Genomic DNA, 22,770 nt, shown 5'->3' with positions numbered 1-22,770 from the left:
CAGGGACTCAGGAGCTCCTGAGAACCGTGGAGCATTTGGTGAATCCCACTTATCTCAGAGGACGCTGGCGGCCGTCGCTACCAAGCCTGCCATCCGTCAATCTTCAGTCCTCTTCAGACATCTTCTGTCTGTTGATCAGAGGAGGACTTTGGGGAATCAGGCTTCCATTATCAGGATTTTGTCTGTGATCTGAACAAGCCACTGAACCTTTAACTTTTCACTTGGCAGAAGCATCTATGCTGGAAAAGTCCTGACAGTTCATTCATTTTGCTCCATCCTGGAGCCAGCTGATGTCTGACTGGTGAGACCCGCCCTCTTTGATGTTGTACTCTTTTGAGAGTGTCCTGCTGTGAAAAAAATTTTATCCGTCCAAATTAAAGAGAAATATTTCTGCGTCCAGCTGTTAGCTGTGACATGTTTGCCATTTTTCAGGGCACTGGCTTGGTGCCATCCACAAGCTCTGCTGCAAACCTATCTTTTTTCCCTCCTCCGTCGCAACAATAATATCCACAGTGCACAACCGTCTCCAGTGTCCACACAACAGCAACTCTAAAAAGGAAAATGCTGGTAATCCTCCATTGCTAAGAAAAACCTTGGAAATATTTGCATATAACAATTTCTTTCCTTCTTTTTTTTCAGTATCAGCATTAAAATAGTCCACAAATGTAAAATTCTTTGACACAATCCATCCATTTAAAAACTGTTTAATCCAGTTGGGTTTTTTGGGTATGTTTTTGCAGTGCTGGGGATATAACCCAGGCCCTCTAGTCAAGCATTCTACCACTAAGCTACATCCCCAGCCCTTAAATCCAGTTTTTAGAAAAATGCAGTTTTAATCAAAGCAACCAACAAATCCCGACCTCTGTTAAATATATTTACAAATGAAATGAATTTGGATCTTGAAAAAACTTGATCTGTATACACTGAATTCACATTTAAAAATGGACAGCTATTCAATAGAGAAAGCTCTGCATAAATGAAGAAAAACTCTCATGAAAGCTTGAGTAAACATTTAGATCCAAGTAATCAAGAAAACCTCTATCTTCTTATACTTATTAAGTGCCATTTAGGGGCTTATAAAAATTGCTGCCATTAATTGTGTGTATTGTAAACATAGGGCAGCTTTCATTATGACCACGTTTTTCTCATATCCTGAGATGACTGCGTAAAACACCCACTTCCAGCTTCCCTCCCACCCTGGCCTTGCTTCATCCTGTCTCTCATTTTCACTTTTGCTGAGATGGAGAAGGATCAGTGAACAAGATCTCAGTACTTGGCATCAGGGAATCCGGTCTTGCGACTGATCTCAGGCAGACTAGAAAACATGAACAGCTACTTGCCATTGTTTCTCCCACCAGTAAAAGGCAGATTTTGAAAAAATAAATAAATAACAAAAAAAATGCTATGTGTGAAAAGATAGCTATTTTGAAGAATAAACCACAGAGAAATCTGAATTCATATCCTCCTCCACTTGGAAAAATAAAGCCTTAATTTTCTACCAAACTGGAAAGGGGACCATTATTTTGTTAACATAATCCACAATACAAGTGTGAACTGATGGGATTCACACATCACCTGTAATAGCACCCAAACAGTTCTGCACTTAACTATAAAATCACACCTCAACATTCATGCACACTCAGCAAGCACACTTGAAATCTCCACATAGCTCATGCAACACATCCCATGGACTACTCTTTAATTCTTCACTGGAAACCTTTGGTTTATGTATTCCAGTAAGATCACTGTATAGACCTGGTGAAAACTTACTGATTTTACATCTTGGCAATCATAGATACTGAAGAACATGATTTCAAGGAGTAGCTTGGACCAAAGCCTAAGTGCAAATTGCTACATTAGACAGCAACAGTATTAAACACTTACAAACACTAAGAGGGGTGTTTGTAAAGAGAATGCCCCTAAAATATCATAGACTATGTCTATATTTGTGTAGACACACACATGCCATGCCCTAGAGCTCACCCCTCTTTTTAGTAAGAATTTTCTGAAGAAGCAGAAGGTTTGTCCCAATAAAGTAATGGTTTCCTATGGTTTTATTTCATTTCAGAATAGTCTACGGCTGTATTTCTTTGCTGAAATGTGTCTCTCTTTAAATTATTGTGTTTTTTCTAGGTCTATGACATTCTTTTCCTAACAACACCAATAAATAAAGATTGTTAGACACATTTTATTAAGGGGAAAGTGACCATCTGAGGAGGATAGAAAACATTTTCAGATCCTAAATAATTTGGGAGGCATTTTTTGCAACAGGTCGGGACTGTGTTGAATGTGCTCTCAATTCCCAATTTTCATCTTCCAGTTCTGGACCTGGGACAATGGCAGAAAGCAAGCCAACACTCAGGTGTAGGGCACTCAGGAAACTGAGAGTGTGAGAGCCACAACTGGCCTGAATCTGGGCCCCAGGGAGACTCCTCGAAAGTTGCCGTCACCCTGAGGTAACTTGCTCAGGGGAAAAACTTCATGAAATTCCAAGTTTGTCCTGGGGTAGGACAGGAAGAGACATGAGAATGGAATGAGACGGATTTTGTCATCTCTGGACCATTTTTCTTGAAGGAACAGTTGTACAGTTGCAAAGAGGACTAAACAAATACATTTGTTTGCCACCAGTCTCTTTCCCACCAAATCCAGGAAGTGATGAACCAAGGACAGAAGGTGATGGCAGTAATGGCGAGTCCCACATTAGACCTCTGACCAGCCAGATAACATTATTTCAACAAACATTTGGTAAGCAACTACTATGCACCAGCTGTTATACTTGCTCTAGGGCATTAAAAACCCAAGATCATTCTCTGCCCTCAAATCATTTGCAATGCACTGGGAGAGAGATGCATAAAACAGACCATAAACCTTTATTCTGGCACCAAAATACATAGACTTTCCATCTAATTTTTGGACATTTGTTTTTTAGAATAGGATTTGTAGATGTGGAAAGAGTAATCTTTTATAATTTTGAGAAAAGGACATCAGGACTTAAACTGTGAAGGCAGCACTAAACAATCATTTGATTAAAATCTGCCAAACAATCACCTCAATGAGGACAAAGATAAAATCCATCTACTTTTTCAGGGTATCACCAATTATTTACAGAGCTCTTAGCACTCTGTAGTGCAGGTGTTCAAGAAATGTCTTTTGCTTTGTTTGTTGTTTAGATGGATAGATATATAGATGGATAGATTGTTATTTGGATAGGTAGCTGGATGGATGGGTGGACATCAGGTGGGTATGATGAAAGGATAGGATGCCTTGTGATTTACCCAAGCAGTAAGGGCTGCTCTTCTTCTCTTTGGATGGGCCAACACAGCTAAGGCAGAGTTGCATATTCAACTAGGAGAATTTCAAGAGATACAATGTTGTTTTTAAAAGATAAATTTTATTACCAGAAAAAAAATTAACATGTCCTTTAAAAATGCCCAAGAGTCTCTGCTGAGACCATCTGGATGGAAACCAGTTCACAGAGGGACCAAATGATGCTCAGAGTCCCAGTGTGTACCTGATGTCTCCAAATGTCAGTTCTTCCCAATCCAATCCCCAAACCATCCATGATGAGGCTTACTGTTACCATTCCTTTCTTCTCTTTCAGGGACTCTTTTCATCCCTCCATCATACTTCCCTGCCTTTCTTCTGGGCCCAGTGCTTCCTCTCTTAAGGATCCTGATGGGTGTGATTTATACCTAGCTGTGAACACAGGTCAAGGTGCTACTCCTGAGAGGAATATTCTCATTTGGAGCTTTATCTTTAAGTGAAGCTTGAAAGGGGGCAATGACCTCTTAAAGGAATTCAAAGACCATAGTAAGGGCTGATGTCATCCATCATCAGGGTTCTTATAGAGATCCAGAGGAAGGCTGCTGAGTGTGTTGCTGCAGCCCCAGGACTACAGAACAGGCTCCCTGTGGAGAGAAGAGTGGGTGCCCATGGAGAAGCTATGGGATTACAGTAACAAGGCAACCCCCGTTCTTCAAAAGGGCTTTCTACAGCTCCTTTCCAGGGAGTGGCAGTAGGGCCATGCAACCCTGCTCTTTTACAGAGCCTCAAATGAAGACCTTTGGTGTCATTTCCAAATGAGGTTATACATACAATCACAGAGACAGACGGACGGGACCCGAAGGAAGAGCCATGCAATTCTCTACCTGGGTCCTATGCCCGGACCACACTGCCTGTAGTGAACCACAAATTAACATTTTTATAAATCCTGTAATTAACTTATGAATAGCACAATTATCTGTTTCTGGTATTAAAGGCATTAAGTTGTTAAAGGTAAACATTTAAAGTATACCACTGTTTTTGTAACCCTGTTTTGGCATTTTTTTTTTCATTTTTCAATATATCAAGGGCCTTAAAAAATGGAAGTGGCCCAGGCCTCTAAACAGCCTGCTTTAGGTTTGTTAATAAAGCTCCTTTCACACTGTTGGGCCAGAGGCCTGGCAAGTGTGCCACCAAAACTGAGGCCCTGTGCCTTCTTACAGAGAGACAACCCTGTATTTCTGGATAGGCATTCAAGTCCATGAGGTGTGATTCCCTGGGAATCGAACCAAGACATTCAGTAAACCTGAAGGTCTAAGGACAGGTTTGCCAATCCTTTGGTCAGCAGAGGTTATGACTAATGTCAAGCCCCAAAGAAAAGCAACCACCTAATTACCATACTGCTATAGAACCAGCTTCCTAACACAACTTAGGATTCCCTTCTTTCCACAGGAAGCTCCAGTAGGCTAAAAGGAAGGAACGAAATGGAATCTCTTATACTGTGGTCCACATGAGGCAAGTCAGCAAACACCTCGACATTGCAAGAAAATGGTGAATGCGTGTGCATCTGAGAATCTTCTGGGGAGAAAGTTTCATGGTTCTTATTAGATTTTCAAAGGGGGTTTGTGCACACACATACATGTTATAAATTACTGCCAAATCCATGCTTTCTGTGGGTGAGTTGGAATTATTGGGGTGTTTTATATATTTTGGGGAGATTTTCTTCACAAGTTGACATATTTCTTTGGTCTCTGAAATATCTGATCTCTTTTCTCCTCCTTCTCCTCCTCCTCCTCCTTTCCAGAGCTAGATAGGCTGGATTTCCATGTCCCTTTCACTGGACTTCATTGTGTATTTAACTGCAATTGTATTTTGACATATTATGTTTTGATGTCTCTGACCACATTTTCAGGACTACTAGAGATACAAACTAGAGTGGAATCTTTTGGTTGGTTTATTTCATAAGACAGATATTTTTAGGTTAGAAATCATGTAAGCAGGCCAGATTACACTGGGAGGGCTCAATGTTTCAGCTTTATGAATACTTAACACTGCCTATTGCTAGATTTAATGAATCAATGGTTATTAATACAGCAAACTTTCAATTTGATAAAACCCTCTGATACCACCATTTTTTAAACTAAAAATAAACATATGATCACATTAGTCCACCCAAGAGAATGGATTGCTTTGTAAGCTATAATTTTTTAATAAGTTAGAACTGTATGTCTTCCGATGGCTTGTGTCCTTATATTTCATAGTAAATTAGTTGGTTAGATGAGTTACAGATTAGTGATCCTAAACTCTAATTCTGACTCGAGCAGTACTAAATTTGTGACCTACTGAGTCACTTAATATAACTCTCCATGTCTTCCAAAGTGAAGCATGAACATTGAATTGGGTGATGTTGGGGATCCTTCAGCCCATCTTCAAAGACTCCAAAGAAGTTGATGACCATGAAAAGGTATCTTAAGGGCTGGAGTTGTGGCTCAGTGGTAGAGCACTTGCCTAGCATGTACAAGGCACTGGGTTTGATTCTTAGCACTACATAAAAAAATAAAACAAATAAAAAATGCTTTTTTAAAAAGGTATCTTAAATGTAAGTACTCAACTGATGGAACCCAGAAGGATAAAAGTCATATGCAGTCATTTTAATATATAAAAAATTTTCAATGCCCAATAGTGGGGAGATAGGATAACATAATCATATGTGATATAATCTTTTATTAGAGTTATATACACTTAGATATAATTTATACCTTCCAAACTGCACAGTACAACTAGCTCAAGAATAAACCCTTGAAAAATTATATTAAAAATTCCATATTATTGAAAGTGAATTAAATTAAACAAACATGTAATCTATAAACTGAGAAAAGGAGGTGTGGTAGTAGAGTAGATCAGACAGCCTGGGTCTAAATCTTGGATTCAATAACTATAAGCTGTGTCATTCCATTAACTTATCTGTAAAATGAGGAAGATCTTAATATCAACTTCAAAGGATTTCTGTGATGATGAAATGATATAATCCATATGTGTGCCAAACACATAGTAAGTGCTCAATAAGCAACACCATTATTGTTGGTTTTTACTGATGGGTTACTATTTTTCCCTTCCCAAATAAATTTCCTTCTATTTTCTTTTTTGGTACCGGGATTGAACTCAAGGGCACTCAACCAATGAGCCATATCCTCAGCCCCATTTTGTTTTTATTTAGAGACAGGGTCTCACTGAGTTACTTAGCACCTTGCTTTTGCTGAGGCTGGCTTTGAATTCGCAATCCTCCTGCCTCAATCTCCCAAGCCGCTGGGATTGCAGGTGCGCACCACCACACCCAGCAATTTCCTTCTATTTTAATGTTGCTGAAAAACTAGATAAAAATAAGGACAGAAGAAAATAACACAAGATTTTGGATCCCTCAGTTTCGTGTGTTGCGTAGGATTGGGCAGAGCAGGAATCAATCTTCATCGTGTGAATTAGATAAATTACTTAATTTCTCCAAGCTCATTTTCTTATATGCAGAAAAAAAATAATAACTATATATGGTGTGCAAGGATTAAAAGAAATCTGGCATATAAAGGGCCAAGAACTGTGTATGACACACCACCACAAAAGGGAATTCCTAGAAAATAAAAAATATTTTTTCTGTAGTTCAATGACCCCCTAATTGTAAATACTTTCACAGACCATAACAAATTCTAATAATTGTATAATGAATTAAAAATAAAAATTTCAACATATTAAATGAATTTAAAAATATAAATGAATTTAAAAATTTATAAATGTAAATGAATTTTAAAATGCCAAGATATTAAATGATGTCTAAAACATTCATTGAGGTGCATACATACTTGTAATTAGATTTCCAAATAATCTCAAATTTATCTTATTGGACCACACATATTTCTTTTTTTTTTTTAAAGAGAGAGAGAGAGTGTGTATGTGTGTGTGTGTGTGTGTGTGTGTGTGTGTGAGAGAGAGAGAGAGAGAGAGAGAGAGAGAGAGAGAATTTTTTAATATTTATTATTTATTTTTTAGTTATCAGTGGACACAACATCTTTGTATGTGGTGCTGAGAATCAAACCCGGGCCGCACACATGCCAGGCGAGCATGCTACCGCTTGAGCCACATCCCCAGCCCAAACATATTTCTTTTTAAGTTAAAATAATAATTTAGGGCTGGGGTTGTGGCTCAGCAGTAGAGTGCTTGCCTAGCACGTGCAAGGTCCTGGTTTCGATCCTCAGCACCACATAAAATAAATAAAATAAAGGTATTGTGTTAAGCTACAACTAAAAAATAAATATTTATAATAATAATAATAATAATAATAATAATAATAATTTAATGGGGGAAAATAATATTACACATCCTCATAATTATCAAAACTTGATATATTTATTTTACACAACAAGTTAAAACTTGGGATATAATTACTCGAATTTTATATCCAAGGAAGTAGAGTTGTAATAAGCTTCACAGAATTCATATTTTTCTCTGGTTTTTGTAATAACTATCAGAATTCATTTAAAAATTTTTTATTTTTAAACGTAAAATTTTATTTCACTTAGAATCTGAGGTTCAGTTTAAAAGTGGACGTCTGATTAAAAAAAGCTCATAAACAAATTTAGAAACAAGAGTAACTATAATTACTTATTTAAAAATTAACACTTTACCTTCTCTTGATCAGTAAACCATTTACAAATTCAAGTCTCAGGAAAAGTAAATATGTATAACAATTCCATGTAGCAGAGGTAAGGCCAAATGCAAAGATTCTATTTAATTCATAATACCCATTGCTCAGACCTTTACTTTGCAACAATTCCATCAAAAAGCAAAAGTAACAGCCTTACCAGCCATTTTTTAATTAGGTAAAATTTTTTATTCCTTAGACACCTTTGCATTCCTTCTGCAATAAACTAGATACATGTCAAATTCTAAATGGTATAATTAAAACTCAACAAATCTTCCATTTAAATTGAAAAATTTTGTCCTGCTGAGAAGCTGCATAAATCTTGACTAGTTGTACATTTTTCCTTTCAAGGATGTAATGTAACCATCACAGCTGTTACATCATGTAAATAAATTTCAAAGATGGTATTAATATAAAACTATACCACATAACCCTAAAAATTTAATATAGCTGCTATGGTAATAACCAGATCATTTTTCCAAACAAATATATATTCCATCATGTCATTTTGAACTTTTTCTGACCTGTGTGTGTGTGTGTGTGTGTGTGTGTGTGTGTGAAGGAAGAAAACTACAATTGAGACCAAATGTTTTAGGGAAGAAAATACAGGCAAGCTGATTTGGCCAAGTACAGACAATTTCAGATTCAAGATGTTATTCTATCTTAAAACTTAGCCCACTTTTTTCCTAAGCCACAGTAATTATGATATTATTTAGGAAGTCTATGGGCTTACAATAGTGTTTAGAATGTTTTTTAATAGATTAATATAAATTATGACTACCAGTTACACAGTTTCTTTTTTAAAATATCAAATTCAGGGTTCACTGCCATGGGAAATAAGGGCTACAATTGTATCAGCAAATTTTCATAAATAAATGATAAAAAGATTCCCAGTAGTCCCCCCTAATCCATTGGAGATATTTTCCAATACCCCAGTCATTGCCTGAAACTGAGGAGAGCTCTGCATCCCATACTCTGGAACCCAACTACTATGTAAAACTATAAAGCTTTAATAATACATATATATCATGTATTTTCTATATGTTTATACATATATAAAGTTTAATTTATAAATTGGGCACAGTAAGATATTAAAAACACTAACTAATAATAAAAGAGTCATAACAATATCCTCTAATAAAAACTATATGAATGTGTGAATTTGCTTGCTCACTCTTGCTTGCTCACGCCCTCTCCCTCGCTCTCTGTCTCTCTCAAAATACCTTGTTCTATTGTGTACACTGGATTCAGTACTATACGCAGTTGCCTGTGGGTAGCTGAAAGCATGGGTTGGGGGGTCTAGTCTATATCAAATGGAGGTTATCCCTGCCGTCTCTTTTTTTGCCACCATTCTACCACTTCCAGGTTGTCCCCCACATCGCCCAGCCCATTCCTCTTGCTCTTCTCTCTTATTCAGTTCAACCTCTTCTTTGTTCCAGAATCTCTGACTTGTTTCAACTCAGCTTAGCAATAAACCCAAAGTTCTCAATCCCCATATTTTAGATAATGACTGGATTGGTCAATGAAATCAAAACCATAAATGCAGTGATCCTGTAGAAAATAAGTCACCAGGGTCCAGCACAGCCTGTACACAGTGGTGAAGCCTGTATCCTTAAGGGCTGGCTCAGCATACATCAGGAAAGAAATCACTCTCCAAAGACATGTTCAAGAATGGCTGAAGAGTCTATGGACCACACCATCCACATCCTCTCTGGCTTATCATGCCAAACTTCACACAATCACATGTGCTTGTACACACACATACACGCAACTATGAAGACAAAACAAAAAGATGCAAGACCTAACTTTGACTAAATACCTGCTAAAATTATGAGCTGTGCCCCTTCTGAATGTTCCCATGAAAATCAGTTCATGGATTTCCTAAAAAAGGACATACTCCTTACACAGAATCCAAGAGATTCCCTATTATACTTTCAAGTTCACTTCATCCAGGTTAGATCTAGTTTGAGGGATAATACACTTTTCTTCTTTCTTATTCGTCTAAGAATTGTGAATTTACTATTAAAATTTTCATTTCTTAAAAACAATGACAATACTTTGAAGGGGGTTTGGAAAGAATAATGTTTAACAAGGGTGTGAAGGACCATCATCATTTCTCTCCACCAGAGCAGCTGACATTTCCAATATCTTCCTTCTGTGCCTTCAGAAACAGACAGCAAACAACACAACAAAACCAAACACTTGTTACCTAATGTGCCCAAATATTGAACATTCTCTAATTATGTGTTTTGCTTTAAGAAAATGTAATATGTAAAAATCCAGGCTTACAACAGAGAAAAAGGAGTAATTTTTGCTTGACAAAAATCTTTACTAGTGTTCCTTAAAATATGGAAAAAGTAGGACTCAAATAAAATAAGTTCAAATTATAACATTTCAAAAAATATTGCTACTGTGTGAAATAGGAATTACCTGTGTGTACCCAGAGATAAAGAGAAGAAGTAATGTAAGCACTTAACAATCTTTGCTGAAAGCAGATGGGTAAATGCCCATTGAGTGTGATAAGATAACCTGCTATCAGACCCATTCCTGACATTTTGTTTTTATATCTGCCTTTTCCTCCTAAGTATGTTTCACACTTCCTTCAGTTGGTACAATTGCCAGTGGCTACTGCTTTCTTTTTAGGATTCCAGAACAGTGTGTCATATCATTTACCAATATTCATTCACATACTTATTTTTCAAAAAAGAATTATTTGAACAGGAAAAACTCCTCAGGCCTAAGAAGTTTCTTATCTTAGGGCACAAAATCACAAATTAAAAGAAATTGTACATCATAGAAACCCAATGGACTATATGAATTTGTCAGGATGAACCCAACTACTATGTATAACTATAAAGCTCTAATAAGAATTTTATCTCTAAAGAGAAAAAAAAAAAAAAAAGAAACCCAGTGGGTTGTTTTATTATTCTGGTCCAGGTTGGTATCTGAAAGGGAGTGAAACCAGAGTAGGCAGGACTTTCCTCATCTCAATATCTGCATTCATGGTTTTTGCTGTCTCTATACTACCTGGACCATTACATACTTAATATTATTCTTAAAATGACTTTAAATCAATTTGTTCATGGTATTCAGCCTCACCTTAAGCAATAATATTTATAAAGTTATGAGTTTGGTATACCATATATATTCTTTTTTAATTAATTATTTTAATTAGGTATATATGACAGCAGAATGCATTTTGACTCACTGTACACAATTGCAGCACAACTTTTCATTTCTCTGGTTGTACACAATGAAGCGTTGCACCATATGTGCAGTCATACATGTACCTAGGGTAATGATGTCTGTCTCATTCCACCATCTTTCCTGCTCCCATGCCCTCCTCCTCACCCCTCCCTCCCTTTTGCCCCATCAGAGTTCCTCCATTTTCCGCATGAACCCCCATTGTGGATCAGCAGCCACTTATCAGAGAGAACATTCAGCCTTTGGTTTTTTGGGGATTGGCTTACTTGGCTTAGCAAGATATTCTCCAACTCCATCCACTGCAAATGCCATAATTCTATTCTCTTTTAATGCTGAGTAATATTCCATTGTGTATGTATGCCACAGTTTCTTTATCCATTCATCTGTTGAAGGGTTTTTCTGCATGCCACCTAAAATTATTTTGAATCCAACAATGTGCCACTTTTTGAGAAATGCTGGCCTAAGAACAAGGACACTGCACTGACTTCCAAGGCCGGCTCTGCCCTAGCTATGTGTGCTACAGAGTGGATAATATTAAGCTCTATGGATCTCCTGGTTTGCTCATCAATAAATAAAGTGCCAGGGAAACTCAAAAGTCTCTAAATTCTACAATTCAATGATCTTAAGACTCCAAGAATGATTTGTACAGTCACCTTGCACAGCAAACCAAAGCAAAATCAGGCTCAGATCTCAGGATTCTGACTTCCAATTTAGTGCTCCTATTTATTATTCCCTAACCTGTCACACTTGTGACTGTAGGAGTGATATAGAAATAGGCATATTGGGAAATGACAGCAAGCACAGATATGGCCCTTACTCTCATGCCAGGGACCATTCCAAGGATGCACCATATAGTATCTCACTTCATCCTCAGAGCCATCCATTATCCTCTTTCACAGATAGGAAACAGACATGAGGAGGATTATGTTGCCAAGACCACAAGGTTAGGAAAAGATGGAGCTGGGAATGAAAGGAACTTGCCTGCAGAGGGTGGGCTTTTGCCACCAAACCACATTGCAAATTTGGGGTGCCTCTCAGCTGCTGAAACTGCCATGCACTCATAGCTGGCATAACTGTAAGACATGAGGGAGCAGTGATGGGGGAGAGGGGGAAACATGGGAAAAAAAATCCTGTGGAATGTGAATGACAGTTTGAAAATGATATGGAGGGGCTGGAGTTTTGGCTCAATGGTAGAGTGCTTGCCTAGCACGTGCAAGGCCCTGGGTTCGATCCTCAGCACCACATAAAAATAAAATAAAGATATTGTGTCCAACTACAACTAAAAAGCAAAAAAAATTAAAAAAAAAGAAATGATAAGGAAACTGAGTAGAAATATACTACAATGTATTAATTTGCCTAAATTCAGCATAAATAAAATCAACAACATTAAACCTTTTCTAGCACTAAGAGCAGAAAAAAGTCAAATGATATGAACAATATTATATTTCCAGCTTTTGGCCTCAAAGAAAGAGGATTAAAAAATTTTTTTAAGAAAAATTGTGGCTGGGTATAGTGGCTCATGTCTGTAATCCCAGCAACTCAGGAGGCTGAGGCAGAATTGCAGAATTTGAGGCCAGCCTCAGTAACTTATTGATGTCCTGGGCAATTAAGTGAGATTCTGTCTCAAAACAAAAAACAAACAAACAAAAAGGACTGGGATGTGACTCAGTGATAAAGGATCTCTGAGTTCAATCCCCAGTACCAAACAAAACAAAACAAAAATGGAAAAATTGTAGCCAAAAGTTTTCAAAATGAAGTCAAACATGCTAAATATATGCATAGTCTCTTTGACTGGCTACCTAAACAATTTCTAATTAGTTTATTTTTTTCTTTTTATATTTTCATTCTTTCTACCAAAGAAAAGGAAATAATAACAATTAGAAACACTTTAACTGGCCTCTTGGGTATCTGATGCTCTGTAAATTAGTCTATTGTGCGAATAAACAGCATATATCTCATTGCAATTCTTGGCCAACATGAACCCAATAAATGCATTAAAATGGCCAGGCAGAAATAAAATAAAGTGGTGTATGGGTCACCATGTAACATGCCAAAGAACACATTCAAACTGTAGTCTTATGATCACAGTCTTAAAAGTCATAAATAGAATGACTTTCAACAGAGGATAAATGTCTGTCTTCAGAGTGAAATGGGGCTAGAAATGTAATCTTCCCCCAAACCCTAACAAGAAATATGTTCACTTTCCCTTCAAAAAGGCCTCTCTGAAAAACCCTCACACATCCAGCAGAATAGTAAGAATTGACCTAACAAGAGAGTTTCATTTTTACTATAAGAAAGATTTTAGACCATCTGAAAATGTCATTTTAATACTTTAATTTCCTTTACTTTAGTGAGAGTGAAAAAGTAATAATTTTTTTAAATATCCCAAGGCAATGTGACAGTTAACAAAACAAACGAATGAAATGTTAAAATAATTATGTTGAACTCAGCTGTCCAAGTGGATTGGTCTGGTTATTTTAATATTTGTGTATCATGGATAAATATGTGTGTAGGGGGGGTATTTGTATGAATAGATTCTTAGGAATTTAGAAATTCATCCAAAATTCAGCAGTTTTAGATGACTTAATGAGTTTGATAATGGGATACAGAAATTTTAATTCTTAAATCATTTGTTTTATTTCAAAGCAGTCAGGGTTGATTAATCAGCTTTAGTAATAGTTTAGGGCTTAGATGTAGTTCCTGGGGCTCTGGGCGAGGGAGTTGTAGGGGGTGGGGTTGGTGTAATGATGCCTCACCAACTTCCCATCTGCGGCAACCATTAATGGACCCACTTTAAAGTTTTGCTAAACCACAGGTCTTAATAGGAAGCTGAGCTGCAGCCCTTGGACAAGTGCATAGAGTGGAGCCTTCTTGGAGAAACTGCTCCATTCACTCATGCAGCCAGAGATGCCTTTCTGTTTTGGTTTGTTGTACTTTTGTTTGGGGGGAACAAGTTTAGCTTTTTCAGTGTGGCAAATTTCATAAGTTCCACATTGCCTTGAAGACTTCCCATGACCCATTCTGTCTGAGCTGCTGATTTCTAAACCTGCACCTTAGAGAATGAGTATCAGTTGTAAATGAAGCAAAGGTAGCTTCATTCATGCTCATGTGACAATATTTGGTACTCATGTAAGACTACTGTTTTCAAAATACTTTTCACATATTTTATCTCACTATGCTTCTAGCCTGTGTAAGCCATCTAAGAATTGCTACTTCTGGGGTAATCATGATCTTTTAAGTCAAGACAATCATACAGATTATTTGTTTTCAGCAAAAGTTTTTAACTACTTAAGGTATTAGTGAGTTTTCTTTAAAGAACACTTCTCTTCTTTTTATGGGTTATTTGGATAAGATCTGGTTGTCTTATTGCCTGTGGAGGCAATCACTGTGTTAAGTGCCCCTACATTGCAATGTAATTAGCTTCTTAAAACACTGATGTCTTGCGTAACATTCTACTGCACATCTCTGCCTGCGGAGCAGTAACTTGAGATGAGCCAGTTTATTGAAACGGACTCAAAGTATTAATTCCTATGAGCTAAACCACAAACTGTTTAGCAGAAATCCTAGCTGAAAATGGTAGGGAGATATGAGCTTAATAATTTTCTGTTTATAGTCATCCTGGCTTAATTTCATTTAATTAATCCATTTTCTGACAAACACATGAAAAATTCAGTTCCTTTTAAAAATACTTTCAAAAAGGATGTGGCTCAGTTTTGGAGTACTTGCCTAGTGTGGACAAGACCCTGGGTTCAATCCCTCTACCCGACCCCCACTACCCCCACACAGTAAAAAATGAACCAACAAAATTAGATTTAAATATGCTCATAAATTAGCTTTTGTGTGTGTTCATGTAATTCTTTTTAAATATATTTTTTAGTTGTCAGTGGACATTTATTGATTTATTTATTTATATGTGGTGCTGAGAATTGATCCCAGTGCCTCACACATGCTAGGCAAGGGCTGGCTCTACCACTGAGCTACAATCCCAGCCCCACTACTGTAATTTAAAACACAAAAACTTAGATGCTTTCTAAATATATGGAGGGGATCTAACATCTAAACCTATGTTCTTATATCAATTCATAGCTGGTTAACAGACTATAATATTCCTTCACATTAGAGGAAGTTTCATTTTTTACACTGAATTTAACTTGTGCTACTTTTACTCCATTTCTTCTAGATGCTAATTTGAAGCAATAACATAAACATCTCTACTGAAAATCTTAACCAACTTTGAGTTCATCTACATTCTTTTTAGTGTTATGTTTTTGAGCTAAACTATCCAATAACTGAGTCTATTACAATTGTTAAGAAGAGGAGAACAAGGAATCCAAATGCAGTAGTAAAATCATGCCAGAAGAATAGTAAGTAAATCCTACATTCATTTTCAGATACATTTTGAGTTTTTACTGGGGGAAAAAGTACAACTTGGCTAACAATTAGAAAAAGATATTTAGTATTAGGACAAAGTGACTTTGAGTTTGTTGGAACTATTTACATAGAAATAACCCAAAGTTTGTAAACTGATCCTTAACTGGTTTGATTAAAAGAGGGTAATTAATAAATGACAAGACAGAATGAAAAGTTCATGTGGCATTTGATAAACCACCCAAGAAGTTAAATCAGTGCTTTTCTGTTTAATTTCACTATTTGTTTTTCCATTTGAGCTGCCAATTTTCTAACATGCTACAGGGGATAGAGGAGACTTTTCGTTTTCTTTTTTACTTTCTTTATTTTTCCTTTTTTTATTGATAAACATCACAGATTTTTTTGTCTCAAATCAATTGAACTTTTTCTAGATGATCTTTGCATTTGTTGTCACACTGTGGTGAACCCAATATTCCACCAAAACTCCTAAAATGTCCCCACCCCCGCTGCTTTAGTTACTTTGACAAGAACACCATAACAGTTCACATCACCCTTGACCTTCAGGGTGTACATCATCTTGTCAACATATAAACAAACACACTATTGGTTGTATTTTAATAGATTTTGTAAATATCAAAATCCAATTTATCAAACGGTTCACCCTAAGTGACAGCTCGGAAGTTCTGGATTATATTTGCAATGCTAATTCTGACTTTTATTTTTATTTTTTTTAAAGAGGATATTTTGGTTATGTTTTGTTCTTTTGTCTTTTTTTTTTTTCCAGGAAAGTACAATAAACTACCAGAACTTTTGTTTTTTACTTTCTATGATGGAAGCTTTGGCTCTGATTCTGTTTCAAAGGGACAAGAATGCTCTTTCTCTTCTTTGTAGGGATAACACACATTTTGCATAGAAAGATTTTTTTTTAATTTATTTTTTTGCTGGAGAAGGAACTCAGGGCCTCACTCATACTAGGCAAGCCCTCTACCACTGGATTATATCCTCAGGAGGAATTTATATGAGATTCCTACTGTTGTCTCCTTGGCTTAGCAAAATTTATAACCTATGATAATCAGAATACTTTAAGTGAAAAGGCAATCATATCAACAATGACTTGCATTATTTCTGCAAACAAGTATTTCCTTTTCACCTTCATATTCACAGCCCTCTTACATAGGGTTTTGCTTACTGTATCTTCTTTCCAAAACATAAAATGTGTTATCAATATTAATGTGTCCTCTCTTCTTACAAAGCTTACTAGGAAGATAATTATAGGAATATTGTACACTCTGGGGGCTAGGAGAATTCAACAGACACGATGTATTGTTTATCTAAAAACAGTCTTCAAGATAATGTTTGTTAAAGATAGCATGTAAAAATTTACCAAGCTTCAACAACTGTAAAAATATAATACTCTGTATCATTGAAGACATGTAAAGGGATGTCTTCCTTTGATTTGGTGAAAGAACAAAGCTAAAGCTGAGTTGAACAGGTAGTAAGTAGAATGAGTAAGAAAGAGTTACTGCAGAGCATAAGACACAAAATAAAGATGAAAACACCCATTCTGGGTAACTAATAAATAAATTAGAAAAAAAGATCTAATAGCCATATGCTGGAAAATAGGGAAAAAATTAAAAAGCTAATACATTTGGAAGAGAAAAAAAACTTTTAATAATTAAGACTTCTAAAATAATACTCTTATGAAAAGGCAGGGTCCTGGAAGATGTTGAACTGTACATACGTGTATACAACTGCAATTCTTTTATGTTAGAGGTAATACTTACAAACTACCTTGTTTTGGCATATTCCTTGAGTGTGAGCCAACCACTTCTAAGCAGAAAACATGGATGCATTTAGAAACAGTCAAAGTTTTCTGAAATGTCAACACACTTGGAGAGTGCTTCACCAGAGATACAGGGATAATATACCTGCTCTTGTGAAAAGCTAAACAATGAGACCCATTAGAAAGTACTTATCAAAAATCCAAGATTGAGAAACTTCTCTTTGATAAGTTAGGAAGAGGAAACACACACACAGAAACAACCTACATAACTTGTTATCTAAACAAAGAAATGTGTTTATTCTATCACCATGTGAAGTTTGAGCCAGCAAAAATTCTCATTTTGGAAGGCCTGAGATATTTCTCCACATGTTACTCTGCATGTGCTAATGGATGGGCTGCTCTTAACTCGGAAAAGACCACAATATAAAAATTCAGCTCCACTAATAAAAGAAGTTCCAAACTCTCTGCAGAAACATTTTTAAGTATGATATCAAAAAGACAGTTGCTATAAAAAGGGGATAACATTCAGAATGAGGTATTCCCAGGTTGGAAATAATAGTGATAATTAACACTATAGGCTACTCACTCATTGCCAGGTACTATTTTAAGTGCTTTATACATGATAGCTCATGTCATCCTCAAATTGCCTTATGGAAAAGACACTATTACTATGTCCATTACGTCTTAGAGACACGGAAAGGCTAAGCAACTAACCCAAGGATACACTTCTAGTAGGGAACAGAGCTCAGATGCAAACTGAAGTCATCTTAGAAGCAAACATCTGCCATGGTACCAGACACATACACACAATACCAAAAAAGTAACTGTTATCCTCATTGTTCATTCAGCCAATATTTATCCATGCTTGAGGATATACATTTGAGTTAGCCACAGTCTTTGATCTCAACTTGTTCTTGTTCAGTCTACAGAGAAAGACAGACATTAAAATTTATGAAAAGAAGTGGGGCATAGTGGCACACATCTGTAATCCAAGTGACTCTGAAGGCTGAGGCAGGAGGATCACAAGTTCAAGGCCAGCAACTTAGGGAGACTCTGTTTTCAAATAAAAAATAAAAAGGCCTAGGGATGTAGTTCAGTGGTAAAGCTTAGAACAACAACAAGAATACGTACCTAACCAGACATGGAGGCACACTCCTGTAATCCCAGCGTCTTGGGAGGCGGAGACAGGAGGATCACAATTTCAAAGCCAGCCTCAGTAATTTAATAAGACCCTGTTTCAAGTTAAAAATGTAAAAAAAAAAAAAAAAAAAGGCCAGGAATGTGGCTCAGTGATTAAGTGCCCCCAGATTCAATACCTGGTACCAAAAAAAAAAAAAAAAAAAAAAAGTTGTATACAATGATACAATGTATCATGGTGTCATGATAGATAGATACAGGCAGGCTCTCAGAGCCTCAGGCTTTTTGGTAGTTTAAATGGCAATAATCAAATCATTGCAAAAGGATGATTTAAGGCTAAGATAGATAAATAATACGTGCAAAGTACACAGAACAATGCCTAGTACATGATAAATTCTGATAATATTAACAGAAATATTTTTAACATAATGAAAAGCATTTTGTTGCAGACAATGCTGTGTTAACAACAAAAAATACATGCAGAATTGCAGCTGTACCAAATTCTCAGACCATCACTTGAGATAATTAGTAAATGTTTATTGGCTATCATTTGGCTTAAGTGCAATTTGTAATCTCCTAATATCATAAACACTTCCATGGAACACATGGACTTTATCATTTAAAAAATATTCCTAAATAACTAGGCACAGTGGCACATGCCTGCAATCCCAGCAGCTCAGGAGGCTGAGGCAGGAGGATCACAAGCAAGGCGCTAAGCAATTTGGTGAAATCCTGTCTGAAAATAAAAAAATAAAAAGGATGGGCTGGGGATGTAGCTCAGTTGGTAGAGTGCTTGCCTCACATGCAAAAGGCCCTGGGTTCAATCACCAGCCCCAGGGGGGAAAAAATGGTTGGGGGGCTGGGAATGTGTCTCAGTGCTTAAGCACCTCTGGGTTCAATTTCTAGTAAACCCTCCATTCAAAAAAATAATAATCTCTAAAAAAAAAAATGACAGAATTTAAGAAAAGCTACCACAAAGAGAAATCCTTTATACCTGAGTCTAATCAAAAAACAAATGTGTGCTGCCGTATTAAAAAATCAGTTATTCCCTATGCCTGAGGGTTTCCTGATTCCTCCAGATGTGTGTCAGGACTAACTGCTGTAGAGAAAAAATTAAAGAAGAGACGAGGGAGGGAAAAGGATGCTTATCCTTCATCTGCTTATTTCATAAATAGGAACTGCCTAGGTTTGAAATACTGGATTTTCTGATTCTCCCTGGCTTAAATCCTAAGTTGAACAGACTTCATACTCTAGATTTTTTAAAAAAATGCAATAAACAGGAAGATAAACATTTACAGAAATCTTACTATATGATAAGCAGTGTGCTACAAGAAACTTAGTTTTATTTAATTCTCATCCAAGTTAAGTGAGGTTGGCATGCCCCATTTTACAAATAAGAAAATGAAACTAAGAAAGTTAATAGTGGCTTGCCCAAAGATACGTGACATAGAATGTGAATTTAAAGCAGCCTATGTGATCGCTAAGGTCTGTTCATATTATTCTACACAGCTCCAAAAGGTCCATTCTTTGTGTGGGACCAAGAGGCAGAAATGCTTGGGAAAAATCATATAACAACCTTCATGTAGAGTCCTTAAACTCTGGGCTTGTTGGCAATGTAAGGTGTTCCCTTGCACCTTAGTTCCGTGGGTTTAGGGTAAACCTTCAGGTGTTTTTGTTGTTGTTGTTGTTTGTTTGTTTTTTATGAACACCCAGAAATTCTTACTGCACCTGGAATCAGAGGGTGTTATTTGCTAATGACAATCTATATAGCAAGTTCTGGATTCAATAGGATCCTAAATGGCTTCATAGTGACATATCAACAGTCCCTTCTTTCTTCCCCTCCCCTACAAGAAAGCCCTTAAAACAGCATTTTTCTCAAAGCTTTGTTCCAGGATCAAAATTATTTGCTTTATTTTCTTCCATAGATTGTTCCAGGCATAGATTTAAAAATTAAGCCTTGAGATGGATTAAGTCTCAAACTAATTGTGCCTTAAATTTTTCAATCCCAATTAAGTTTTTCTATAAACTTCTCTTAATGATATTGAAACCTGATCTCTTACCTCCAAGGAATGGAAATAAGAACTTCTTCCCAGACTTTCGATTTGTTTTCTTCCTCCTCAACTGTTAGATTTACCCCAACACTTCCAGCAAATTGGAGTAAAAGAAAGTAGGTGCTAAGAGTGAGAAGAGGTCTTTGTTGAAACTTTGAAGTCAGTATTTTCAGCTGAACTTACTGCTAAGTCATTTGCACCAAAAGTATTTATCAACCATTCCTTACCTCCAAAGAAGGAGCCATTTGTATCAATATAAAACCCAAAAAGCTTACTAATTACTAAGGTGATTGTGGTTATGGGAATACCTAGGATAATACGGATCAGGTGACTAGCTGGAATTTTTTTCTTGAAAACAATGGTAATGGCAGGTATAAATCTTTGAAAATTCTTGTCATTGTCTGAGAATATTCTCCTTGAAATTAATCTTATTTCCTATATCTTAAGCAAATGTATGAATATGTATCATCTGTTGCCAGCAAGATACATCTTGCTTCAGCAGAAAAAAAAACTGGTCAAGCTGGACACAGTGCACACCTGTAATCCCAGCAGTTGAGAGGTGGAGGCGGGAGGATCAAGAGTTTAAAGCCAGTCTCAGCAACTTAGTGAGGCCTTAAGCAACTTGATGTGATCCTGTCTCTAAAAAAATTAAAAAAAAAAAAAATTAAAAAACGACTGGGGCAGTAGCTCAGTGGTTAAGGAACCCTGGTTTCAATCCCTGGTACCAAAAAAAGAAAGAAAAAAATTGGTCAAAATGGAATTTAAGAAACCAGTAGTATATTAAAATTACAGGGCTGATTCTGAGGGCACAAATGTGATGATGGTGGCTGGCCTGAGACCATTTCCATAACTAATTAGCTGAGACCAGAGAAAGGGATTATCCCAAGTAATGTCAGCTTACTAGTCACTGCCAGGGCCCTTCTGTTACTACAGAGATGTTATACTAATTTCACCAGAAAAATCATGACCAATTAGGGTCAGCAGTTCCCTGGTTTCAGACTTTTAAGCAGTCACCTAACTAACTTTGATATTTCATCCCAAGCGAAAGAGATACAGCAGTTGCCACAAGTGTCACACAGCTCATGGGATCCTGAGGGCAGCCCCAGGTCCCTCTCTCTGCCTTCTTTGATGCCATCCAACACCTTCTCATATTAATGAGAAAGGTTGAGCCTACTTTTGCACGAACGAGAGTTAGACACAAATTGTGACAGTCCCTTGCAGGTTGGTCCTCGTACCCAGAATCTGTCTGTTCTGCCAACTTAGTCCTTAAGTGAACTACTACTTTTCATGTCCTCCCCACACAAATGAGCACAACAGACTAAATGCTTATGGACAAAAACAAAGACTGTGTAGTTTGGACAAGATCCTGAAGATGAGCTGTTGTTCAAGATCTCTAAGAGGGACATTCTATAGTTTCTATAGAAGTGTGTGTGTGTGTGTGTGTGTGTGTGTGTGAAGCATATTGGGGCCCTATGCTTTTCAAACCATGAAAGTCCCTCTGTACAATGAGACGTCTTTGGTTAACTGACTGTTCTTCAGATGTCTAAAGTCAAAAATATATTTTTTCTCCAACTTCCAAGTTTCTTCTACTAGAAAAGGCAAAACAAATGGAGGAGAAAGTATTCCATCCAGAATATCAGGTAACTTCTCCAAGCCAAGTGACGATTTTCCCAAACCCAGAATATTCATCTAGCTTGCAATTTGCCTTGATCCTGCAAAGCACATAGGAGTAGCAAGTTTGGAGGAGGGGGCCATGTCAAGTAGACATTGAATTTCTGGCAAATGGTTCACTGTATATTTCATTTCAAAGGCCTAATTATGTCTGCATAAATAAACTGTGCTACGCAGCTTGATGCACGGCCATTTGTCATATTAAAACAATGGCATCCAAAGTAAATCCCCATTAACATTGTTTAACTTTAATGCTTTGGGGTGTTTGCTAACTCAAATGATTAAAAAATGGAGTGATTTATGATACTACAATTTAAATGAGGCAACAAAACAAATAGACTGTGAGTCACCAAGACTTAAAATGTACTAGGAGCCCAGCTGGGTGAGCAGTAAAAAAGGCACCCACAGCTTAAGAGTCCCTGGACCTTGTGCTCTGTGGTCTTTGCTGTGTGTGTGTGTGTATGTCTGACACACACACAGACACACACACACAGATATTATATGGATTCAGCATGGTACTGGGAGAAATTTCAGGAAAATACAACACAAGATTTTTTCATTTTTTAAAGTTTTTATCAGTTACCCACACTCACTCTACACAGTAA

The 22,770-nt window shown here is 36.8% G+C and overlaps 1 protein-coding gene and 1 non-coding gene across 2 annotated transcripts in view; one reads left to right on the top strand and one right to left on the bottom strand.

Moving 5' to 3' along the window:
• Prdm6 (PR/SET domain 6) overlaps window positions 1–22,770 on the bottom strand; it is a 97,325-nt gene that overhangs the window by 40,035 nt on the left and 34,520 nt on the right. The window lies entirely within an intron of this gene.
• Trnav-cac (transfer RNA valine (anticodon CAC)) lies at window positions 19,209–19,280 on the top strand. Its single transcript has one exon. It is a non-coding gene; the product is annotated as a tRNA-Val (tRNA).

Source organism: Marmota flaviventris, chromosome 5 (assembly GCF_047511675.1).
Source record: "Marmota flaviventris isolate mMarFla1 chromosome 5, mMarFla1.hap1, whole genome shotgun sequence".
In the NCBI taxonomy this organism is placed as follows: domain Eukaryota; kingdom Metazoa; phylum Chordata; class Mammalia; order Rodentia; family Sciuridae; genus Marmota; species Marmota flaviventris.
Note: the sequence above shows the minus strand (reverse complement) of the source record. Positions and strands in the feature narration are given on the sequence as shown.